Here is a 21,183-nt window from a genome sequence, read left to right as displayed (position 1 = left end):
TACTGAGGACCCAACCTGAATCAGGTCATATTTTATAATAAGAGCCTCACAATAACAATGCAATCATGCTGTGTTTTTGCTTTCCAACATGTAATTAGCATTCTTATAACTTGAAGATTAACTGCAGTATTAACATTATCTCCCCTTTGGTGTTGTTCTTACTACATATATTGTTAACTACATTGTATTTACACTATAATTATTCTCAGTCATGTAGTAAACTTCCTGGTTTATATAAACTAGTAGTAACTATAAGAATCAAAAAGTGTAATTACAAATGTGATTGCAATGTAACTACACTGTAATTACAGTACTCTTGTGATAATACGAAGTGTGGCTTCTTTGTACTAGATGCTGTAACGACACACAAGAAGGCACCATCCCTGTCCCCAAGAACTTACCATCTAATATACGGTAGGATGCAACACAAGTGTAACAAGAGGAGGGAAGAAATTGTTACTTAGGTTAGCAACCTGCAGATAACCTGAAGATTCTGATACATTTTAAAGATTGTCTTTTTGAATTATTTTAAAAATTCCTTTCCAACCACAGCTTCCTGGCATTCCTTACGCTCTGGGTCTAATCAAAACAGCACAAAAAGTGAATACCCACAACAAGCTGCTCCTCAACAATCTACAGCCCAAATAATTATTTCTAAACTAAGGCCCCAATCCTGCAATCACTTACACACAAGCTTAACTTTACTACCGTGAGTATTCCCATTAAAATCAGGATAGTAAAGGTAAGCATGTGTGTAAATGTTTGCAGGATTGGGCCTAATTCAGCAAATAATTGAGGATGGGGAGAAGTTCAAGAAGAATGTGTCTGTTCGTGGGAAATTTGCTCACCCTTAAAAGAGGCAAAATTTGTTGAATAAATTATGTTGTGAATTAGTCATCCAGCTCTGGTTCATGGAGAATGTGCATTTATATTCTTCAGGAAGCCTGTGGAACATCTTTAAACTGCTGCGTCACTAATTTCTGTCATGCACCATTGCTGATTTGTTCCTCTGCGTGTCCCTGTTCCTGGCCTTATTCATTACAACACACAACATCTACCCATCATGCCAGGAGAATGCTTCTTTTTGGAAGTACATTAAAGTTCATTGAAATGGTTTAAAGGAATTGCCTGGCACTGAATTTTGATGCCAACATTGGTTTCCCTGGGAGTGGAATGAGAAGTTTATGGCTACATATAGTGGATCACTGGCACTGTCAAGATTTATTTGTTCTCAGACAGAAACTAAGGGATAGATTCACAAACAGAACATTGGTACTACCACGCTCAGTGCCCTGCCACCAGATGGAATTCACAGCCCTAAATTGGGTGCCAAGTCTTCCTATGCAACACTTGGGGAGCGTTAGGTACCTAAGAAAAGGATTCACAAATGCCAGCAGACTGAGTGGGGAATGGCATAAGCTAACCAATAGGAAATGCAAGGAGAAGAGTGTGTTCTAAGTCCTACCCCCTCGGATGAAGTTCCACTCATGAGTCACAGCTCTGAACCCACTTCTGAAGTTTGGTGCTTAAGTTAGGTCAGCCAAAAAGGTGGCAGTGATACCACCCTCCTTGTGACTTTTAGCCCAGTGGTTTTAGCCTCTCACCCAAGATGTGGAAGACCTGGGTTCACTTCCCCCCTCTGCCTGATGTGGAGCAGACATTTGAATGTGGGTCTTCCTCACAAATGAGTGCCCTTAATCACCTGCCTAGCGATTCATTCTCACTCACTCTCTGGTCCCATGACTATTGAAGTATTTATACACAATGGAACAGTTTCAGGATAGAGTGAGACAGACTTGCCCCAGAATACGCTATAGCCCGGTAAGCACACCTACTGTATTGGGCCCCGAAGGCAAAATAGGCAGGGGAATGATTAGTTTGTGAAACCTGCTGGGACTTAGGGTTGGGTAAGGTGCTAGGCAGGGTCAGGCACCTTTGGGACATGAATGACAGAAACTTGGAGACCTAGGGACTGTAGGCACCTACAGGGATATCTGGTGGCTGAGTGGGGATTCTGGGAACACCAGTGGCACCTAAATGTCAGATTTAGGCATCTAAGTCCCCTTGTGCATCTAGCCCAACGCGCTTTTATACATTAAACCATCTTTTTCTCTTCTTGGATTAATAGCAACCAGAAGGTGTATTGTCCTTCTTAGCTTATTACATCCGAAGTCATAAGACCATGCCTGGAACACGTTCAAGCCAATAAAATATTTACATCCAACCTGACAAGCATTCTGTGTGACAGTGTTACAAGTATAACTGATACTGCCCAACTTTTTGAGACTTAATCATTAGGTGGTCCATCACAATGAGAACACAAGTTGTCTTGTCTACATACAGGCAAGAGATAATCATCCCACACCCTGAAATATAGGTGTCAGATAGTGCATGCATAACCAGGGTTACAGATTTAGGGGATCAGACACATCCCTGATGCAAGGCTACGAATGTCAGAGATAAATTCAGTCTATGGAGTCAGGAAGGAACTAAGTGTTCAACTATGATGTCTTACAAAAGTAAATGAGTACAGGGTACTTGACTTCTTTGCTATGTCCCTAAATCAGCAATAGATTTGATGAGCTCAAAGGGTAAGGTACAGCTAGCCTGGTCTGGCATGTGGCTGTATTTTGGTGATCAGAAATATAAACCAGGTAAGGACGCAATTCAAATCCCATTGAAGTCAAGGGGAGCCTTTGTCTTTGGATTAGGGCAGGCCTGCACAGCATGCGGCCCGGGGGCTGCATGCGGCCCGCGGGGGATGAGTAGGTGGGCTCACTGTGCGGCCCGTGGGGGATGAGTAGGCAAGCGGCGGGTGAGGGAGGGGGGCTGAAGAGGCGGGCGGGCAGTGGCGGGGGGTGAGAAGGCGAGCTGGGGGGTGGGGGGCTGAGGAGGCGAGCCAGGGGGCAGTGGCGGCGAGCGAGCGGGCTGGCAGTGGCTGAGACTGAGTAGGCGAGCCAGGGGTGTGGGGGGCTGAGGAGGCGAGTGGGCGAGCAGTGGTGGGGGGTGAGTAGGTGAGCCGAGGGAGTCGGTGGCTGACCTGTTCTACTGATCTGGTCTGGCTCCCATCCCCTCTCCACGAGTTGCAGCTGTCTGGAGGTGCTGCCTTCCACGCCTTCCTCCGTCACACCTCATTCATTCAACATAAAAGAAATCTGATGAGGTTCAACAAGGACAAGTGCAGAGTCCTGCACTTAGGACGGAAGAATCCCATGCACTGCTACAGACTAGGGACCGAATGGCTGGGCAGCAGTTCTGCAGAAAAGGACCTAGGGGTTACGGTGGACGAAAAGCTGAATATGAGTCAACAGTGTGCCCTTGTTGCCAAGAAGGCTAATGGCATTTTGGGTTGTATAAGTAGGGGCATTTCCAGCAGATCAAGGGATGTGATCATCCCCCTCTACTCAGCACTGGTGAGGCCTCATTTGGAGTACTGTGTCCAGTTTTGGGCCCCACACTACAAGAAGGATGTGGATAAATTGGAGAGAGTCCAGCGGAGGGCAACAAAAATGATTAGGGGGCTGGAGCACATGACTTATGAGGAGAGGCTGAGGGAACTGGGATTGTTTAGTCTGCAGAAGAGAAGAATGAGGGGGGATTTGATAGCTGCTTTCAACTACCTGAAAGGGGGTTCCAAAGAGGATGGATCTAGACTGTTCTCAGTGGTAGAAGATGACAGAACAAGGAGTAATGGTCTCAAGTTGCAGAGGGGGAGGTTTAGGTTGGATATTAGGAAAAACTTTTTCACTAGTAGGGTGGTGAAGAACTGGAATGGGTTACCTAGGGAGGTAGTGGAATCTCCTTCCTTAGAGGCTTTTAAGGTCAGGCTTGACAAAGCCCTGGCTGGGATGATTTAGTTGGGTTTGGTCCTGCTTTGAGCAGGGGGTTGGACTAGATGACCTCCTGAGGTCCCTTCCAACCCTGAGATTCTATGATTCTATGATTCTAGGGCAATTGATTACAAAGTGGCAGGGGGGAGATCTTATTCTACTTCTAGGAAAAAGACATTTCTCTTTTACCTTAATTATACTACCTTAGGGGCCCGCTATAACATATTAGCGAGGTTCAATACCGCTGTTTCGGTGGGGCAGCGCTGGGGAAGGAGGGTTTGTTTCCGCGGGACGGGCAGTGCTCGGGGGGGGAGTGTTTCGGGGGGGGGGTGGCGGCGCTGGGGTGGGAGGGGGGTTCGGCAGAGCCGGGGCAGGGTTCGGCCCTCAACTGTTTTCTTTGGAGTAATATGGCCCTCGCTGCTTTACGAGTTGTGCAGGTCTGGATTAGGGCTTAAAAAGTACCCGTGTTCAGTCCCACTGCTTGTTAAGTCAGCGTCAGGTGGGCCGAGCAGCAGAGGAACAGAATGCACCCTCACTCGGTCTGGCAGGACCTTTGGGTGAAATCCTGGCCAACCTGAAGCCAATGGGAGTTTTGCCATTTACTTCAATGAGACTAGGAGTTCATTGTATGTGGATCCTGGGATGGCAGCTACCAGTACAATGTACATTAGTTTCCCTATGCCTCTGTAGAGTGCAATCCCCATTCTTCCAGTATTTTAGTTCCACGAAACATTAATGGGCTCACTGACTTCCAATTCAGCTGGTGTTTGGGGATTTAAATAATTCTGCGGTCATTTAAAGCCAGATAAATCCATTGGGATTGGATCTGGGGCTATCTTGGCTAACAAGGAAATGACAGCAGTGTTTACTAACAACATGCTCTGTGCAATATCATCTATTTGCATTTGACAAGCAGGAAGAGGTAACAACTTTACATCAGATTTTAATCTAACAGTTTATGTAGAGTACAAAAGAAATTACCACTTCGCATTTGTCACTAAAACTACCCAGATAAACTGATCTCATAAATCCAAGACTCCCATAATAAAGATATTTATAATATCTTATGTTTTAGCTCCATTACAGTTTGCTGTGATCTACCATTAAAAAAGTCCAAAGGAGGATTTTTACAATTCATAGTGTAATTGCCTTTCCTCACATTTTTGTGATACAGAAAGGGATCGTTTGCTCACACACTTATCTATCCAAGGAATGGACATGAAAACACATCTGATAGAAAGGGAGAACGTAACGCAAGCAACAATTCTATGTAGTTTGACCACATGGAGAAAGTTAGCTGTATTTGCCATTGAATCAAATTCACTTAGTGTAGGACACTTCCTTAGCAGCATTTTTATTATCTATTGTATTTGACCCTGAGGATGATGGGGAAATCTAATCCTCCCATCACTCTTTGCCTCCCCAGACACATCTGCCAGACCAGGTCCATCACAAAAAAGGGATTATCACCCGGGATCTCAAACTCAGAGCTGGTAAGGACACCCCTGGATGCCATCACCCATGCCTTTCCCACTACACTGGCCTTACTGGGACCCATGGGCAGCGTACCAAGCACAACACCACAAGTCTCCCAGTCCAGCCAGGATGCAGGGCCGGCTCCAGGCACCAGCCCACCAAGCACGTGCTTGGGGCGGCACCTTGGGGCGGGGCGGCGCTCGGGTTTTTTTGTTTTTTTTTGGTTCAGCAGGGCAGCGCTGGAGGGTTTTTTTTTGTTTGTTTGTTTGTTTCGGCCGGGTGGTGCTCGGAGGGGGGCGGGGGCTTCGGGCGGTGCAGCCCGATCGGTGGGGCAGGGGCTTGCACGGCGTGCTCGGGGGGGGACGGGGGCTCTTTTTGTTTGCTTGGGTTGGCAAAAAAGTTAGAGCAGGATGAGGTCAAGACATTCCCCTTCACCCTCGGTACCAGGACCCTCCCCCAGAAGAGGTGGTCAAGGAACTGGAGGAGGCTTCAGACCAGGAAGCTGCACCAGCAGCCAACTTCTCCTCCTCTTCCCTGGATGAAGCCATCATGCCCCTACCTCCCACCATGGGGGATGATTTGAAACAGTTTCAGGAACTCTTTAAGAGAGTGGCAGATTCCTTGGACATTCCACTAGAGGAAGTGCTTGAGTCAACACATCAACTTCCTCCAAAATTGCCCTACCAACCAATGATGCCCTCTTGGACACAGCCAAAACCCCAGCAACAGTCCCATCCACCTGCAAAAGGGTAGATGAAAAGTATTGTGTGACCTTTAAGGGAATAGAATTCCTTTTTTCACATCCCCACAATCAAACTCCCTGGTGGTGGAAGCAGTGAATGAATGGAGTAGACACCACCATTCAAGAACTACCCCGTGTGACAGGGACTGGAAGAAACTAGACCTTTATGGTTGTAAGGCCTACTCATTGTCAACCCTACAATTTAGGATCACCAACTATGAGGTGTTAATGGCTAAGTACAATTATACAAACTACTCAAAATTATCAGATTTTTTTGAGGTTCTGCCTGAAGGAAAGAAGGAATAGTTCAGGACGACCACCTCGGAGGGCCATCTTCTCACTCAAAGAGCCTTGCAACCCTCACTGAACTCAGACATGGCGACACGTCTGTAGTCATGTGACATGTGCCCTTGTTCCATCTCTCTGGGTTTCCCAAAGAGGTACAATCAATGGTCGAGGATCCAGACCGACGCTGAATTCCTTAGGCATATACATGCCTACAAATAAGAAAAAACAGGGCAAGTACTACTCAGTGCAAAGATTCCGGTCTGTGCCTTATACACAACCTCAGAGACAAAAGGACCCGTAAAGATGGAAACAGAGACCCACAAGACGACAACAGCCCCCGTCCCAGCCTTCGACATCCCAACAACTTTAAAGTGAAGCACCCAAAGGGAAAATTATCTTGAAGAACCTCACTGCATAGGATGAGTCACCTTCTCTTCTGTGATTTTATGAAAATTTCCTCATAGAATCCCAGAGACCAGAGACAATAAGACCTGGGTGCTCCCGTAGCCCAGTGTCTCTTAGATTGTTTTGCATCCCTCACTTGTAAAGAGGTGACCACAGGGTCACAGTCCATGGATCACAACACAAACAACAGTTATTTGGTGTATGTTCAGACCCAGTGGGATTGAAGGAGGGACAGAAAGAGAAACACCCAGTGCTTAATTTGTAATGAAAGAAGTGCCAGGGCTCAAGCAATTTTTTTACTTTCACAACTGATGCAGTAAGCCGAGAGGTGCCAGGGTTATGAACCGCCAAGCCTAGAGATGCCAGGGCTCAACCCTGGCACAAATTAATCACTGGAAACACCCAGTTTCTTGCTGCTACTGCTGCTCTGTCACCACTTGCTGCTCCTCTCCCCTTCTTGTCTGCACCAGGCTTGGTTCACTGGGGGGAAGCACCACTTCAAAATACAGCACTGTACAGTGGGATGATAGACAGGCACTTCCCTCAGAATGTTGTGTGGCATTGATGAGAGGAAGAGGAAGTAGTGCTATACTCAGCAACCCCCATCTATCACTCCCCCACCCAGTACCCAAAACCCAGCTGCAGTTTTATGTTGTGCACCCCTTCTCCTTTGAAACTGCAGTTTTGTAGCTGCAAGGGATTGTGGGATTTGGGGTTATGGCAAGAAACCACAGCCATCCTTTTGGGGCTAGCTATAAGAAGGCTGAGAAGTACTGATCTGGTCTATCTTCCTGGCTGTGCTCGAATGTTTCTGACGGTATCTAGATGTCAGGAGCCAGGTGAAATGACTAATGTTTAAACCAGAACTCAGGAGCACTCGTCTAACCTACCACTCAACTGTGAGCTGTGATCTCTCCCCTTTTCCCAAATGCTGAGGGAAGACTGTTTACCTTGGTTTTGGATGGACTGTGGTGCTAATTTGAGTGAATTGTAATTGCTCGCCACGGTCTGAACTTATTTTTCTAAGCTTGCTCAGCCTATCTGGATGCTTCTATCTTTTGCATGTGGTGACTTGTTTCTCCTGCTTAATGGGAGCTGATGCTTTACATAGAATAAAAGGCCCCTTTTTTGGTGAATTGTGCAGAGTATTCAAGATATAATTTGCCTGTAAGGAACTCTGGAATTAATGTGACCTGACAACAGAAAGTTTGGTTCTTCATGACTAGTTCCGGAAGATTTACAAATATGAATGCTACAATTTTTGAGTGGTGCTGCTACAATACGGCTTTGGGAAAAAAAGCACTGATTTATTCAGGAAACTCAATTTATATATTATCAAAGCAAGATCTTTTTAGGCAAGAAAAAGTTTGGTACCGCATACAACACTTTCCAGACCTAAGGCACTATTTCAATGACAAAGAAAGGAGTTACATAATTTCCCTGTAGAACTTTGTGTGGGCGGTAGGGCTGTGCATGTTACGTGAGAGATGGGCTCACTGAATTATGCATTAGCATGACAGTGTGTTGCCAGGAATATAGCCCAATATTTTCAAAGTTGGGTGCTGAGAGTTGGACCCTTAATTTCATGTTTAGGCATCTAAATAAAAGTGCTCTGTTTCCCCCCCCCCCCAGAGGTGTTGAGCACCCACTATGTCAATTACAGTCTGATTAAAATACAGAACTCTGTGTTGTATATTATGGTTGTGATTGTGATCGACTTTGGATAATAGAACCCTGGACCATGAACTTTCATTCCAAACGGAAATGAACCAGCATTCCAGCCCTCTGACACTGCCTGTTTTCTACCAGTTGGAGAAAAGCTGAAATCTGTTAACAAAAACAATTTGCAAGAAGTTTCTAACCTCCTGGAATCTAGGGAAGGCTTGACAGCTTTTGCAAAGGTCGATTCTTGTTAGACTTCAAGCCTAGTTTCTCAATCCTAAAGGAGCAGGAAAATTTGGGCTCAGTCATATAGTTACTCCTAACAGAAGGGTTGATCCTGAGAGATGCTGAATGTCTTCAGTGCCTACTGCAGTCAGTGATCTCACAGGATCAGACTCCATTTGTGGTTCACCACTTAGTGATACTTGCCATGGAGAGGAGATTTACAGAAAACTGAATGCCTATCTTGGCAGATAAGGAGCTTTTATGGTCACCTTGGATACAAGTATAATAAAAGCTCTAACGCTAACATTTCCAAGCCTGCTTAGGCTCCTAAATTTACATTTATGGCCAGATTTTCAAAAGCACTTAGCAGCTCCCATGTGGGCACCTAAGTAGATAGCCAGATTTTCAGAGAGGCTGAGACCTGAATGGGAGCTTGGAGCTCAAACACTGAAAACTAGCCCACTTTTACCTAGGTGCCTAAAGGCGGATTTAAGAGCCTAACTTTAGGCATGCGGGGACCGAAAGTGCTGGGCTGCCTATACCATCCTACAAGCAGCCCTTCAGCTAAATGGCTGGTGTCCTACACGTCCTCTCAGTTTGTAATTAGAGTTCCAGCTACAGATCTGACTGCACCTCTCTGACATGCTAATCACGGCAGAATCCGTACGCCAAGCTGCATTAAATCATAACAGGGCCTTGGTTTTTATGAAGATTGTCATAATTATATCCACAAGCGCTGAACTAAAAAAAACCCCAAACCCCATTCACAGCTCTCATCCTGGCAGGCAGCTTATCAGGAAAGAATATACCTCTGTCTGCCATGCATGTAACGCCCCGTTGTATCTGTATACAGCTCTGTCATGTCATGTCAGGCTCACAGGACCCCAGGACCTTCAGAGCTAACACTGGCCTCCCTTCCTCCCCAGACCGTGCTCCAACACATAACCAGCCTTTGATTTCTCCTCATTTCCTTGGAGTTTCTACATCAACCTCAGAACTGCCCGTCCCTCTTGGATCTTCTCTCTGGCTCCTGATTGAGAATGCTCCAATTCAGGACAGCACGGAACTATGTGCATTAAGGCCAACCCCATAGCGTGTGCTATAAGCGCTGTTCTGAACAGAGATGCTTCCCTGAACTGGGATCTGTTTGCCCTCAACCGCAGGGATGCTTTCAGAGGGATCCATCCTTTATGGCGCTGGACACTCTGGCCCTGATCCAGCAAAGTACTTCAGCGCATGCTTATGAGTCATGTGCCAGAGTGCTCAGCACCTTACAGGACAGAGTCCAGACCCTGGATGTACAGAAGAAGGAACGATCCCCCTGAGATGACACATTCAAAAGAAAGAGCTCCGTGCCTTTCTAGCCTGCCCAAGTTTTCTGTTGTTCATTGCTTCCTCATTCCCTACCCTTGTGTGATACTCCGGTGGAGCTTTCACCAGGAACAATGGCCTAGTTTCTCCCTCTATGTCTGTGCTGGTTTTTGCCTCTCTGCTGGCAGGAAGTGACCCTAATAGCTGGCCACACAGGGAGTACCACATTGAAGGGGTATCATCCACTAACACAAAGACAGTATAGCAGCTCCAGCCCAGTGGCTCATGCAGGGGGTGACAAGAGGAAAAAGGGAGCTTGGCCAGGGGTTCCTTGTGCCCTGGAAATCCACTCCTGCTGTTACAGTGTATCATTTAGGACTAGGCACTGCGCAAACACAGGCAAACATAGTTAATGCTCCAAAGACCTCAGGCTCTTCTGCAGTACCTTCTACCTGATGGGCTCAAAATTGTATCTACGCTAAAGAATTAAGCCCCTCAGTGCCCTAGTGGAGGAAACTGTATTATTCACATTTTACAAAGGGGGAAACTGAGGCAGGGATAAAGACATTTGAACACCATCACATAACAAATGTGCAGCAGAGCTGGGATTAGAAATGCCCTGATCTCCTGGCTCCTAAGACCATGCCTTTACTACTAAGCCCTGGTTCTTCTCCTCAGAACTCTGGTTAGCAACAACAAATATTTTCTGATATGGACAAATGAAACTACTGTTATAAAGATATGAAATATATAAAATAATTGGGATAACATTGCCTTTGCGGCTTCAGCCTGATAGCAGACGGTATTCTCAGAGAGCGTAAAGCAGTTTATTCCCATCCTCCCTGAGACAGCTCTCACAAAACAGAACCACTGATGGGTTTCAACTGCTTTGCCAAAGTGCCTAAGATGGAGTGCTTTTTATGAACCAGTGTCAAAATGATTTTAATCAGCCCATGGTGCTAAACAAGTTATTTATTGCTTCTTAATTTAAAGAGACAAAACTTCAATGATAATAACGTGAATGTCCATCACAGAGACACGTTTAGCCTATGATTACCACTCGCCCTCCCAAAAACCAAAGTTTAATGCAAATGCATAAATATATTTTTTTAAAAGCAACATACCAAGAAAACAAACCGGAGTCAATGTAGATCTGTAGATAAGCATGTTCAGTAACCTACATATTGCTGCAGACCCAGTATGGAAATTAGCAACTTTTTTTGGTCCAACAGCCTACAATACTCTTGGGAATATATGAGCCAGTTGCTGCAGCAGCCAGTCTGATTCCTGGCAGATTAATCCTTGTTTAAAGTCTTCTGACTCCATGAAACCATTTTAGTCAGTTTATATATATACACAACAATGACAGGGAGTTGTGTTGTTATGGATCAGCTGTTCTCTGATAGACTGAAGTACCCATCATAAAGGACGGGACAAAACTGTGCAACTCCCCCTCCACCCCCGGCCCAGGGAATTTATGGAGAGATTGTGCTCGTCTGATGCACAATTTTTCCCCAAGCTCCCTTTGAGGTTGGAGTGGCTCTGCACAGCTCCCAATGCAGGGCTGTGCCTAGATGGGACAATTTAGCCAATCTTTTGTTTTAGGTATTATCAGTGTAACCATCTGCAGCCAGGGAGTCCTGAAATTAGGTATTGGTGGGTCAGTATACGAGAATGAGCTACATCTTCAAAAATGGACAGTGATTTTGGGTGCCCAATTGACAGGGGCGGCTCCAGGCACCAGCGCAGCGAGTGCCTGCAGCGGCAAGCTGCGGGGGGTGGCAAGCCAGTCACTGTGAAGGCAGCAGTCAGGCTGCCTTTGGTGGCATGCCTGTGGGAGGTCCGCCGGTCCCGCGGCTTCGGCGGTAATTTGGTGGCGAGACACCGTTGGACCTCCCGCGGGCATGCCGCCGAATCTGCGTGACCAGGGGACAGCCCACAGGCAAGCCGCCGAAAGCCACCTGACTGCCATGCTTGAGGTGGCAAAAACCATAGAGCCGCCCCTGCCAGCTGAGATTCATAGCTTCCAAGGCCAGAAGGAACCACTGTGATCGTCTTGTCTGATTTGCTGTATAACAGAGGCCATAAAACTCCCCATCCCCCCAATTGAGATATCTTAATGCAGTCAGGCTTTCAGAAATCACTGAGCAATTGTTCTCTGTAGACAGGGCCCTTTCAAGATTCTCAAGTTAGGGCATCACAATATTGGGGTGTCCAAGTAACTAATCACTTTGAAAATTTAGGCCACTATGGATTTTCAAATGTGTAGTTTAAATGTACATATGTGTATATTCTGGGCTAGGTTTTAAAATACCTGGGCCAGGTATTTATACCTGATGCAATTGTTTGTGCAAATGAGGCAGTTATTCACCTTGTTACTCACTTGCATGAGCAAATGTGGGTGCTCTTGCATTTTTGCGAGTGCACCCATTGCACCCTCTTTTGAAAACGTGTCCCCATGATTACAGATATACGTTTCATTTGTGGTAAAGGAGAGGCCACCAGAAAACAAAGAGAATATCAACCCAGTGCCTAAGAAAGCAATGCCCATCATGATAAGAAGTGATGGGCACTCCAGCAGTGAAGGAGATTTTCTATAATCATGCTCTTGTAAATAAGACACTACAGTGAGACTGGGAAGATCTGCATTCAATTCCTAGCTCTGCCACAGATCTCTTGTGTCACTTTGGACCGGTCACTTAATCTCCCTGTGCCTCGATTCCCCTTCTGTAAAGTGAAGTTATTAATACTTCTCTACCTCAAAGGAGAATTGTAAGGATCAATTCATTAGTTCTCTGTACGATGCTCACATACTAAAGCAATGCGGGGACATTTAAATAGATAGAGATACACAATAAGCCTGGGAAACACACCCCACTTATTTCAGTGCCATATTGACTGGGGAACGGAACAAATATTCATACCTCTCAGTGGCTTTACAAGCGAAAAACTTGGTTAAGTTGCAAATGAGAGACCCAAGTGTTTAAAATCCTTACAAGAATGTTGTAGTTAACATGCCTAGCCTGATTAAATGCAGCAAGGAAGTACAGAGACCAAGATTAAGCCCCATGGCACAGAGGAAAGGGAATTTGTCAGTAAGAGATGCGAGTTTGCAGTAGCATGAGCAAAGTGCTGGTAAATGTCTCATGTGAGGAGAAATTTACAATAACTTGCATGTCACACTGATGCCTACAAGTTACTTCAGTTCTTCTCTAGGATTGCTGGGAAACCACTAGGACTTCACAGTATTTGTGCTGGAGAATCTTTCTGACCCAAATGCAAAGCCCTCATTACATATGCTAAGTCACTGTACAGAATGTTAATAGCTGAATACAGGAAGCCATTTGCAATGTGTAACAACAACTTTATTGAACCTACTCACTTCTGAACAATACTACATACTCTTATGTGCCAGCAAATCTCACTCTATTAATTATCTGCATATATACATCTCTCTTTTCCCCATGTACAGAATATGATGGCTTGACACTACTAAAGTATCACAAGAGAGGAACAAAAGAACATAGCAAACATCTCTAGGCAAGAAGCTTTGGTTTTCACATACCTGTTGTATACAACTTTAAAATCTTACCCCAAGGCATAACTGCTTCCTCCCCCTCAGGTGTGTCCTTCTTTAGGAATAATTCACATCAAAGGTTTCTTAATACCCCACCAGCATTGTTTAGTATCAGATTGGGAGAAATCCAGATGTTGGACTAATTGTTCAGAATCAAGCTAGTAGTAATACAGTGGCATCAAGATTCCTCAGCTGTACAAACACATAGTTAGAGGCAGGCTACACCCCAAAGAGATTACAGTTGAAATAAACAAGATAGATGCAGGGTGGTGGAAATTCAGTATTATTATCCCCATTTTACAGATGGGGAATTTAGGCACAGAGAGATTAAATGACTTGACAGAATTTGTGGCAGAAGCAGGAACTGAACTCCGATCTCTGTTTAAATGAAGAGTGAAGGTCTTTCTAAAAGATATGCTGCAAGTCAAACAGAATTTATGAGCCTGAGGCAGAAATTACAGGTGGAAATCCTATGCCCTTTGTTATGCAGAAGATCAGCTGATCACAGCTCTCCCTTCTGGCCCTAAAATCTATGAATCTCGGGAGCTCCTGGCAAATGGCTGAACCACAAGATTGAGCTGTATGAATGACAGATTATTCCAGTTCACTGCCAATTTAAATTAAAAGGGGGGGGGGGTAATGGGGTTGAATTGGAACCCCATTTTTGTTTGTTTTTGTTTAACTCAAAAAATAAAATAAAATAAAATAAAATAAAAAATTGGGAGTTGAGCTGAATGTTTTGTTTTGACAAAACTGAAATGAGTTGTTTCGATTTCAACCACTTTAAAACATTTGTTTAAAAAAATAAAATTAAAGGAAATTTTGGAGTGATAAGCTGTTTTGACCACCAAATAATCAAAATGTTTCCTTTCAAAATGTCAAAACAAAACATTTTGATTTTTTAGGAATTTTTTTTGGACTGAAACAATTTGGCAAACCCCACATTAATTCTCCAAGTGTTTCAGTGTTACTGAATGTGCCTTTTTATAAAAAATAAATAAATCACCCAGTTCTACCACAATACCATCTTTCCTCTCTGGAAGCTGTACAACAAGCTGCATGCTGATCACTCAGAGGAGTATAAACTCCTCCCCTGCTGAAAGATTGCGGCCTCCTCTCTCATTCTCATTTCAGTTTAAAAAGCAAACAGCCAGCAATAAAAACTGCCTTTTAAAAACACAAATCTGTAAATCTCTCCCTCATCCTCCCTCCTCACTGGAGTCCAATTTCCTTCTCCTTTGTTTCTCCATTACTGAAGTGTGATACATTTCTCTTTAAGGGTGAGGAGGGAACATGAGGTTCCACAGGCTACTGTTTCAAATCAGGGATTTTTAATGTGAGTCCTCATGCAACTATCCTCATCTCCCCTCTCCTGTCACAGTCACAGAGAATATCTGCTGAGCAACAGAAGGCAGTGATCCAAGGAACAGTTTCCTAGGATGAAATTGGTCAGAGACCTTAGCACATCACAAATAGCTGCAGCCTTTATTATCAAGGACCTGAAAAGTGAAACAAATGAAAGAAACTCTAGAAGGGAATAAACGTCCTAAATCTGAAATATTAAATTGGAAAGTCTTTGACAAGGTCGCACATCAAAGGCTCTTAAGCAAAGTAAGCAGTCCTAGGGTAAGAGAAAAGTTCTCTCATGAATCTTTTAACTAGGTTAAAAGATAGGAAACAAAGGGTAGGAATAAATGGCCAGTTTTCAAAGTGAAGAGTGGTAAATAGCACAGTCCCCCAAAGATAAGTACTGGGACCAGTGCTGTTCAGCATATTTATAAATGATCGGGAAAGGGGGTAAAACAGTGAGGTGGCAAAGTTTGCAGATGATACAAAATGACTCACTATAGTTAAGTTCAAAGCAAAGAGTTACAAAGGGATCTCACAAAACTGGGTGACTGAGCAAGAAAATGGCAGATGAAATTCAATGTTGATAAATGCAAAATAATGAACATGTGAAAATATATTCCCAACTATACATACAAAATGATGGGGTCTAAATTAGCTTGTTACCACTTGAGAAAGAGCTCTCGGAGTCATTGTGGATAGTTCTCTGAAAACATCCACTCAATCTGCAGCAGCAGCAGTCAAAAAACCAGATATTTAAGATCCATTAAGAAAGGGATAGATAATAAGGCAGTACATTTCATAATGCCACTATATTAATCCATTCAGGGCCGCCCAGAGGGGGGGGCAAAGGGGGCAATTTGCCCCGGGGCCCGGGCTCCGCAGGGGCCCCCAAGAGAAGAGTGGAGGATCCTGCCTCCGCCCCTCTCCTGGAGCCTCAGCGTCTCCGGCGGGGCCCCCTGAGCCCCGCCCCGCTCAGAGACGGTCCCGCCCCCGCCCCGGCCCCAGCCTCTTACCGAGCACGTCTCCGGTGGGGCCTGAGCTCCGTCCCGCTCAGAGACGCGTGGTGAGCGGGGCGGGGCTGGGAGCTCCAACGGGGCCTGAGCCCCGCCCCGCTCAGAGCGGCGTGGGGAGGGGGCGGGGCAGCTGCCTCCGCTCGGCGTGGAGCTCACAGCCCCGCTCCCTCACCACGCGGCTCTGAGAGGGACGGAGCTCAGGCCCCGCCAGAGACGTGCTCGGTAAGAGGCTGGGGCCGGGACCGGGGCGGGGGCGGGACTGGGGGCGGGGGGGAGGAGCGGGACCCGTCGGGGCCGGGGGTGGGTCCGGGGGCGGGGGGGGGGAGCGGGACCCGCCAGGGGCGGGGCCGGGGCGCGGGGGGGAAGCGGGACCCGCCGCCGCCGCCACCGAAGCGCAGCCCGGTCTTCGGCGGCGGGGGGCCCCTTCTGTTCCGGGACCCGCCGCCTAAGTGCCCGGAAGGCCTGCGGCGGGGACCCCCCCCGCCACCGAATTACCGCCGAAGACCGGGCTGCGCTTCAGCGGCGGTCCCGCTTTGGCGGTAATTCGGCGGCGGGGGGCTCCCGCCGCGGGTCTTCGGGGCACTTTGGCAGCGGGTCCCAGAACGGAAGGGCCCCCCCGCCGCCAAAGACCCCGGGCCCCCGGAATCCTCTGGGCGGCCCTGAATCCATTGTACACCCACACCTTGAATACTGTGTGCAGTTCTAGTTGCTCCATCTCAATAAAGATATATTAGTTGGAAAAAGTACAGCGAGGGGAACCAAAAAATGATGAGAGGTACAGAACTGCTTCCATATGAGGAGAGATTAAAAAGACTGGGACTGTTTAGCTTAGAAAATAGATGACTAAGTGGGGATATGATAAAGGTCTATAAAATCATGACTGGTGTGGAAAAAGTGAATAAGGAAGTGTTATTTACCCCTTCACATAGCACAAGAACCAAGGGTCACCCAATGAAATGAATAAGCAGCAGCTTTAAAACATACCATGAGGAAGTACTTCTTCATACAGTGCACATTCTCCCTTTTCAACTCCTTTCCAGGGGATGTTGTGAAGGCCAAAAGCATAACTGGGTTCAAGAAAGAATTACTTGGAGGATAGGTCCATTAATGGCTATTAGCCAAGACGGTCAGAGACAAAACCCCTTGGGCTGTGTGTTCCGAAACCTCAGACTGCTAGAACTGGGAGTGGATGACTGGGGATGGATAACTCGATAAATGCCCTGTTCTGTTCATTTCCTTTGAAGCCTCTGGCACCTGCCACTGTCAAAAGACAGGATACTGGGCTAGATGGACCCTTGGTCTGACCCAGTATGGCCATTCCTATGTTCTTACGGTCCCAGTTCTGTTTCCACTGAAGTCAATGGCAAGACCCCTATTGACTTCAATGGGAGGACTTGGTCCTTTGAGAGCACACAAATATCAAAGTAAGATCAATTGTTTGGCTATGGCCCTGATCCTGAGAGGTTCTGAATACATACACTTCCTACAAAAGGGTGTAGAGCAGAAGCTTTTTAATTAAGATGCCTTGGTGGAAAACTTGTCCATAAAAACTATTCAAAAAATCCTCAACAATCTAGGTTTTTATAAGGCCAGTTGCCATTGTAGTATATGAGTGCTTTCAACATCACCTAAACAAAACTCAGAAGTAGGTTAAATTAGAGTGTTATTTAGTTTGCAGATAAAATAATAGTTCAAAATGTTCAAAACACCACCAAGGAAAAGTTTATGCTTTTGCTGCAGATTCTATTTCAAGCAGTTCCAGATATCTGTCATCACATCCTAGCAACAGATTGTAATGTCACTTGTTGTCACTAGGTGGCATGGTTGCAGATGTCCTTCCTAGTTCTGTCAATCTGAATGTTTGATTTTGAAGAAATCAAGTAATTTCCCAACCAGCTGTTAGTGATCTAGTATTTTTAGATGCCAAATGTATCACTAGTAAAGGTAATTCTTTGCCTGTATCTCTCTGGATTATTAATATTTATATTTGTATTGCAGTAGCAACTAGGAATGCCAGTCATGAACCAGAACTCCATTGTGCTAGGTATTGTGCAAACACAGAACAATGCCCTGCCTGGGATGATTTAGAATTATTTTTATCTGCTTAAAAATTATACCCACATAACTCAAAAACCAGAATAATCTATCAAGTGTGTCAACAATCTCAGCAGAGAGGCCAGGACCAAATGGGCACAGAAAGAACCTGTGAGAAGACTGCCCCCACCCGAAGGACCCTCCTGCAGCAGGCCACAGCATGACAGATGTGCCTGCCTCAATTTCCCCTTCAGCAATTCCCAGAAAGACTCCACGAAGTCTTAACAAGTGTATAGATATTGCCCTTGCAGGGTTAAATTTATAGCCTGAGAAAACCCTGTGCACATAAACCATAATGAAAGTCCCACGGCCATAATCCAGAATTCCTCAGCACAGTCAATCTTCAAGTCCCAAAAGTCCACCAAGTACAGCCCCAGTGTTTCTCACCATGCCTCAGCCCCAGCCTTCAGACCTCAGGTGGCTCTCTAGCATCAGCTCTCTGGCCCAAAGAGCCAACAGACATGTGCTGCTCTTAGCCTTCAGCCCTCTCCAGCCATGGTTCTCTGCCTCAGGAAGGTCAGCAGGCCAGCCCCTCCAATGGCTTTCTGACAATTTCTCCCTATTCCCCAGGAGGGCCTTCAGAGAGCTTTCTGCTCTCTGCATCTTTCCTCAGCAACCTCCTCCAGTCTCCTGAGTACCTGCTAATCTCCTGACTGACCCACTTTGTTCTCAGGTTCTCCCTTTTATATGGCCCAGGTGCTCTCTCTTAAAACCCAATTAGGAGACAGCTGACAAGTCACAGGTGGACAAGACCCCACTCACTCTTAAAGGGGCCTGTCACCCTGTGATGGACCCCTAGAGGTGGCCCCTCAGCGTCAGGATTGAGGCACATCGGTATAGCCAGTGAGGAGAAATATTGCACTGCTAATGCTGCACATTTATCCTATGGATGGATAGACAAATAAATAGAGGCCTGACAGACACCTTTCCCAAGCACTAATCTCACATATAGAAAATTATCAGGATGGAAGTTGGTTCAGTCCTCTAAACCAATGGGTCAGGTCATGATGCCCGACTGAGACAAATCAATTCTCAGCCAATAGTTTCCCCCATACAGCACTTATCCATCCTGCTTTAAAGTGGCATAAAGTATTTTGCATCAGCTCAACAGATTGGAATAGATTTTCACTAAACAAGAACTACCCCGTCTATTAGCTCCAATGAAAGCGACATGTCAGGGAAAAGCCAAAACAAAAACTCAGCCCTATATGCATTTGAAAATATTGCAATTCTCTAAAAGTTGTGTTTATCATTAATAGGAAATAGATTTTAAATGAAGAGCTGACTTACCCCTCTAACAGTGCTCATTTTTTAAATGAAATCAATCCAAGGTGATGACTGTTGTTGTCAGGAGGGCAAAAGCTTCACACAGGCAATATTTGATATAAGCTATCTTGGTGAAAGTGTTACTTGTACCATGATAGCAACTAGAGGCCTTAGCCAAATCAGTTTCCTGTTGTGCTAGGTACTGTACAAACAACATAGTAAGAGACAGGCCCTGCTACAAAGTGTTTACAACCTAAGTGGTTAAGTAGGAGCCTACCAAATTCATGGTCCATTTTGATCAATTTCACGGCAAGAGGGTTTAAAAACTGGTCAATTCCACATTTTCAGCTGTTTACATCTGAAATTTCATGGTGTTGCAACCGTGGGGGTCCCAATCCAAAAGGTACCCGGAAATGGATCTGATCTCCCCACTTCCCTCCTCCCCTGCCCCCCAGAGCTGCCATGTAAGGGAAGGACAAGTCCTGTCCCTCTCCAGCCCAGCAGGGACTCTCCGCTAGGAGCTCCGTGGCTCGGGCACTTCCAGGAGCAGGGGAAGATCGGACCCACCTCCACAAGTCTCCTCCAGCTGCAGGAACCTCTGGTGCTGGAGCTTCCTGCAGCAGGGGGAGGCACTCTGAGGTAGGTCTGATCTATCCGAGAGCGAGAACGGCCATGCAGAGGAAGGACAAGTCCTCTCCCTCCCCAGCCCAGCCGGGACTTGCAGCTAGAAGCCTCGTGACTGGGGCACTCCCAGCAGTAAAAGCGAGATCAGATTTACGGGGAAGGGCTTATTTCACGGCCGTGAAATTGGTAGGGCCCTACGGATAAGACAGACCAAAAGCAGGTACTGTCCTCATTTACAGGCAAGGAACTGAGGCACAGAAATTAACTGATTGGCCCAAGGTCTCTGGCATAGGCAGGAATTGAACTCATGTATCCTGAGTCACAATCCAGCACCTCCAGCTTATCCTTGCTCTCTAGAGAAAAGCATCCCAGTTCAAATATAAACAGCCTATTGCTGAGTTCTGCTGCGCTGTCTCCTATCTGATCAAATAGCCATCCTGCTAGAAGCTTGTGTAGCAAAACCCTGTATCTGAGTAGTTATATATCCCGATCAGCATCCTATCCAAGAATGAGCTTTTCAATAGCATTGTGCATTGAATGTTTGCGCACAAAAGGGTGGCGCTGCAATCACCTGAAACAAGACAGCAGACCTGGGCATGTGCAGTTCCATAATACTAAAGGCTTGAATTTCGCATAGCTCCCTCTGTCACTCAGAGATGAACATGGTACAGAAACATGACTAGCACAGGGAGATCTTTGTTAGTTAAGTGCTGACTCTACTCCCCCCAATGTCGCTTCCCCTCATTTCATCTTATCAGTACAAGCAGTGTCATATGTGTGAGAAGAGTAAACTTGTCTAAAGAATGGAGCCATTAGAGTTTACTTGACAGACCCAGTGTTGCCCAAAATGTACATTTATTCCTCTGAAAATGACATGTACTGTAAGCAAGTCAAGCTGACCCAAGCAAGAAAAACCACAGAGTTGTGTGAGTCTTGTTCTCCCCACAATACACTTCTGAGGTAATATAAAATAACAGTGTGCTGGCTGCTTGCCTTGCTGGTAGTATCATCTGCCTTGGCTTTTATGTATGAGTTGCATAACAGCAGCCTAATTAGCATTCAGCATTCATTTTTGGTTTGTTTTTTTCTTTATACAAGAAAGAATTTTGCATTTGTTAAAGGACTGACAGTTCTGAAGAGCCCTCTGTTTAGCCACAGAACAAGCTGAATATAAGAACTGGCAGTGTAAGGTTCCCCACCACAACCCAGCCCCCAGATGCCTCAGGTCTGGTCCATAGGAATATTTGGACCTAGGGAAATGCAAATCATCTGAACCCCACCTTCTTGGGCCTACCTGCCCTGCCGGTGTCACAGAGGTCT

The 21,183-nt window shown here is 45.9% G+C and overlaps 1 long non-coding RNA gene across 1 annotated transcript in view; it reads left to right on the top strand.

Moving 5' to 3' along the window:
• LOC123368661 overlaps nt 1-457 on the top strand; it is a 35,532-nt gene extending 35,075 nt beyond the window's left edge. Inside the window, exon 3 of the long non-coding RNA XR_006578855.1 lies at nt 352-457. This is a non-coding gene — a long non-coding RNA (uncharacterized LOC123368661). The remainder of the gene's footprint in view (nt 1-351) is intronic.
• Nucleotides 458-21,183: the final 20,726 nt, after the last annotated feature.

Source organism: Mauremys mutica, chromosome 4 (genome assembly GCF_020497125.1).
Source record: "Mauremys mutica isolate MM-2020 ecotype Southern chromosome 4, ASM2049712v1, whole genome shotgun sequence".
Lineage (NCBI taxonomy): Eukaryota > Metazoa > Chordata > Testudines > Geoemydidae > Mauremys > Mauremys mutica.
The sequence above is the reverse complement of the archived record's forward strand: the minus strand, read 5'-3'. Positions and strand labels throughout refer to the sequence as shown.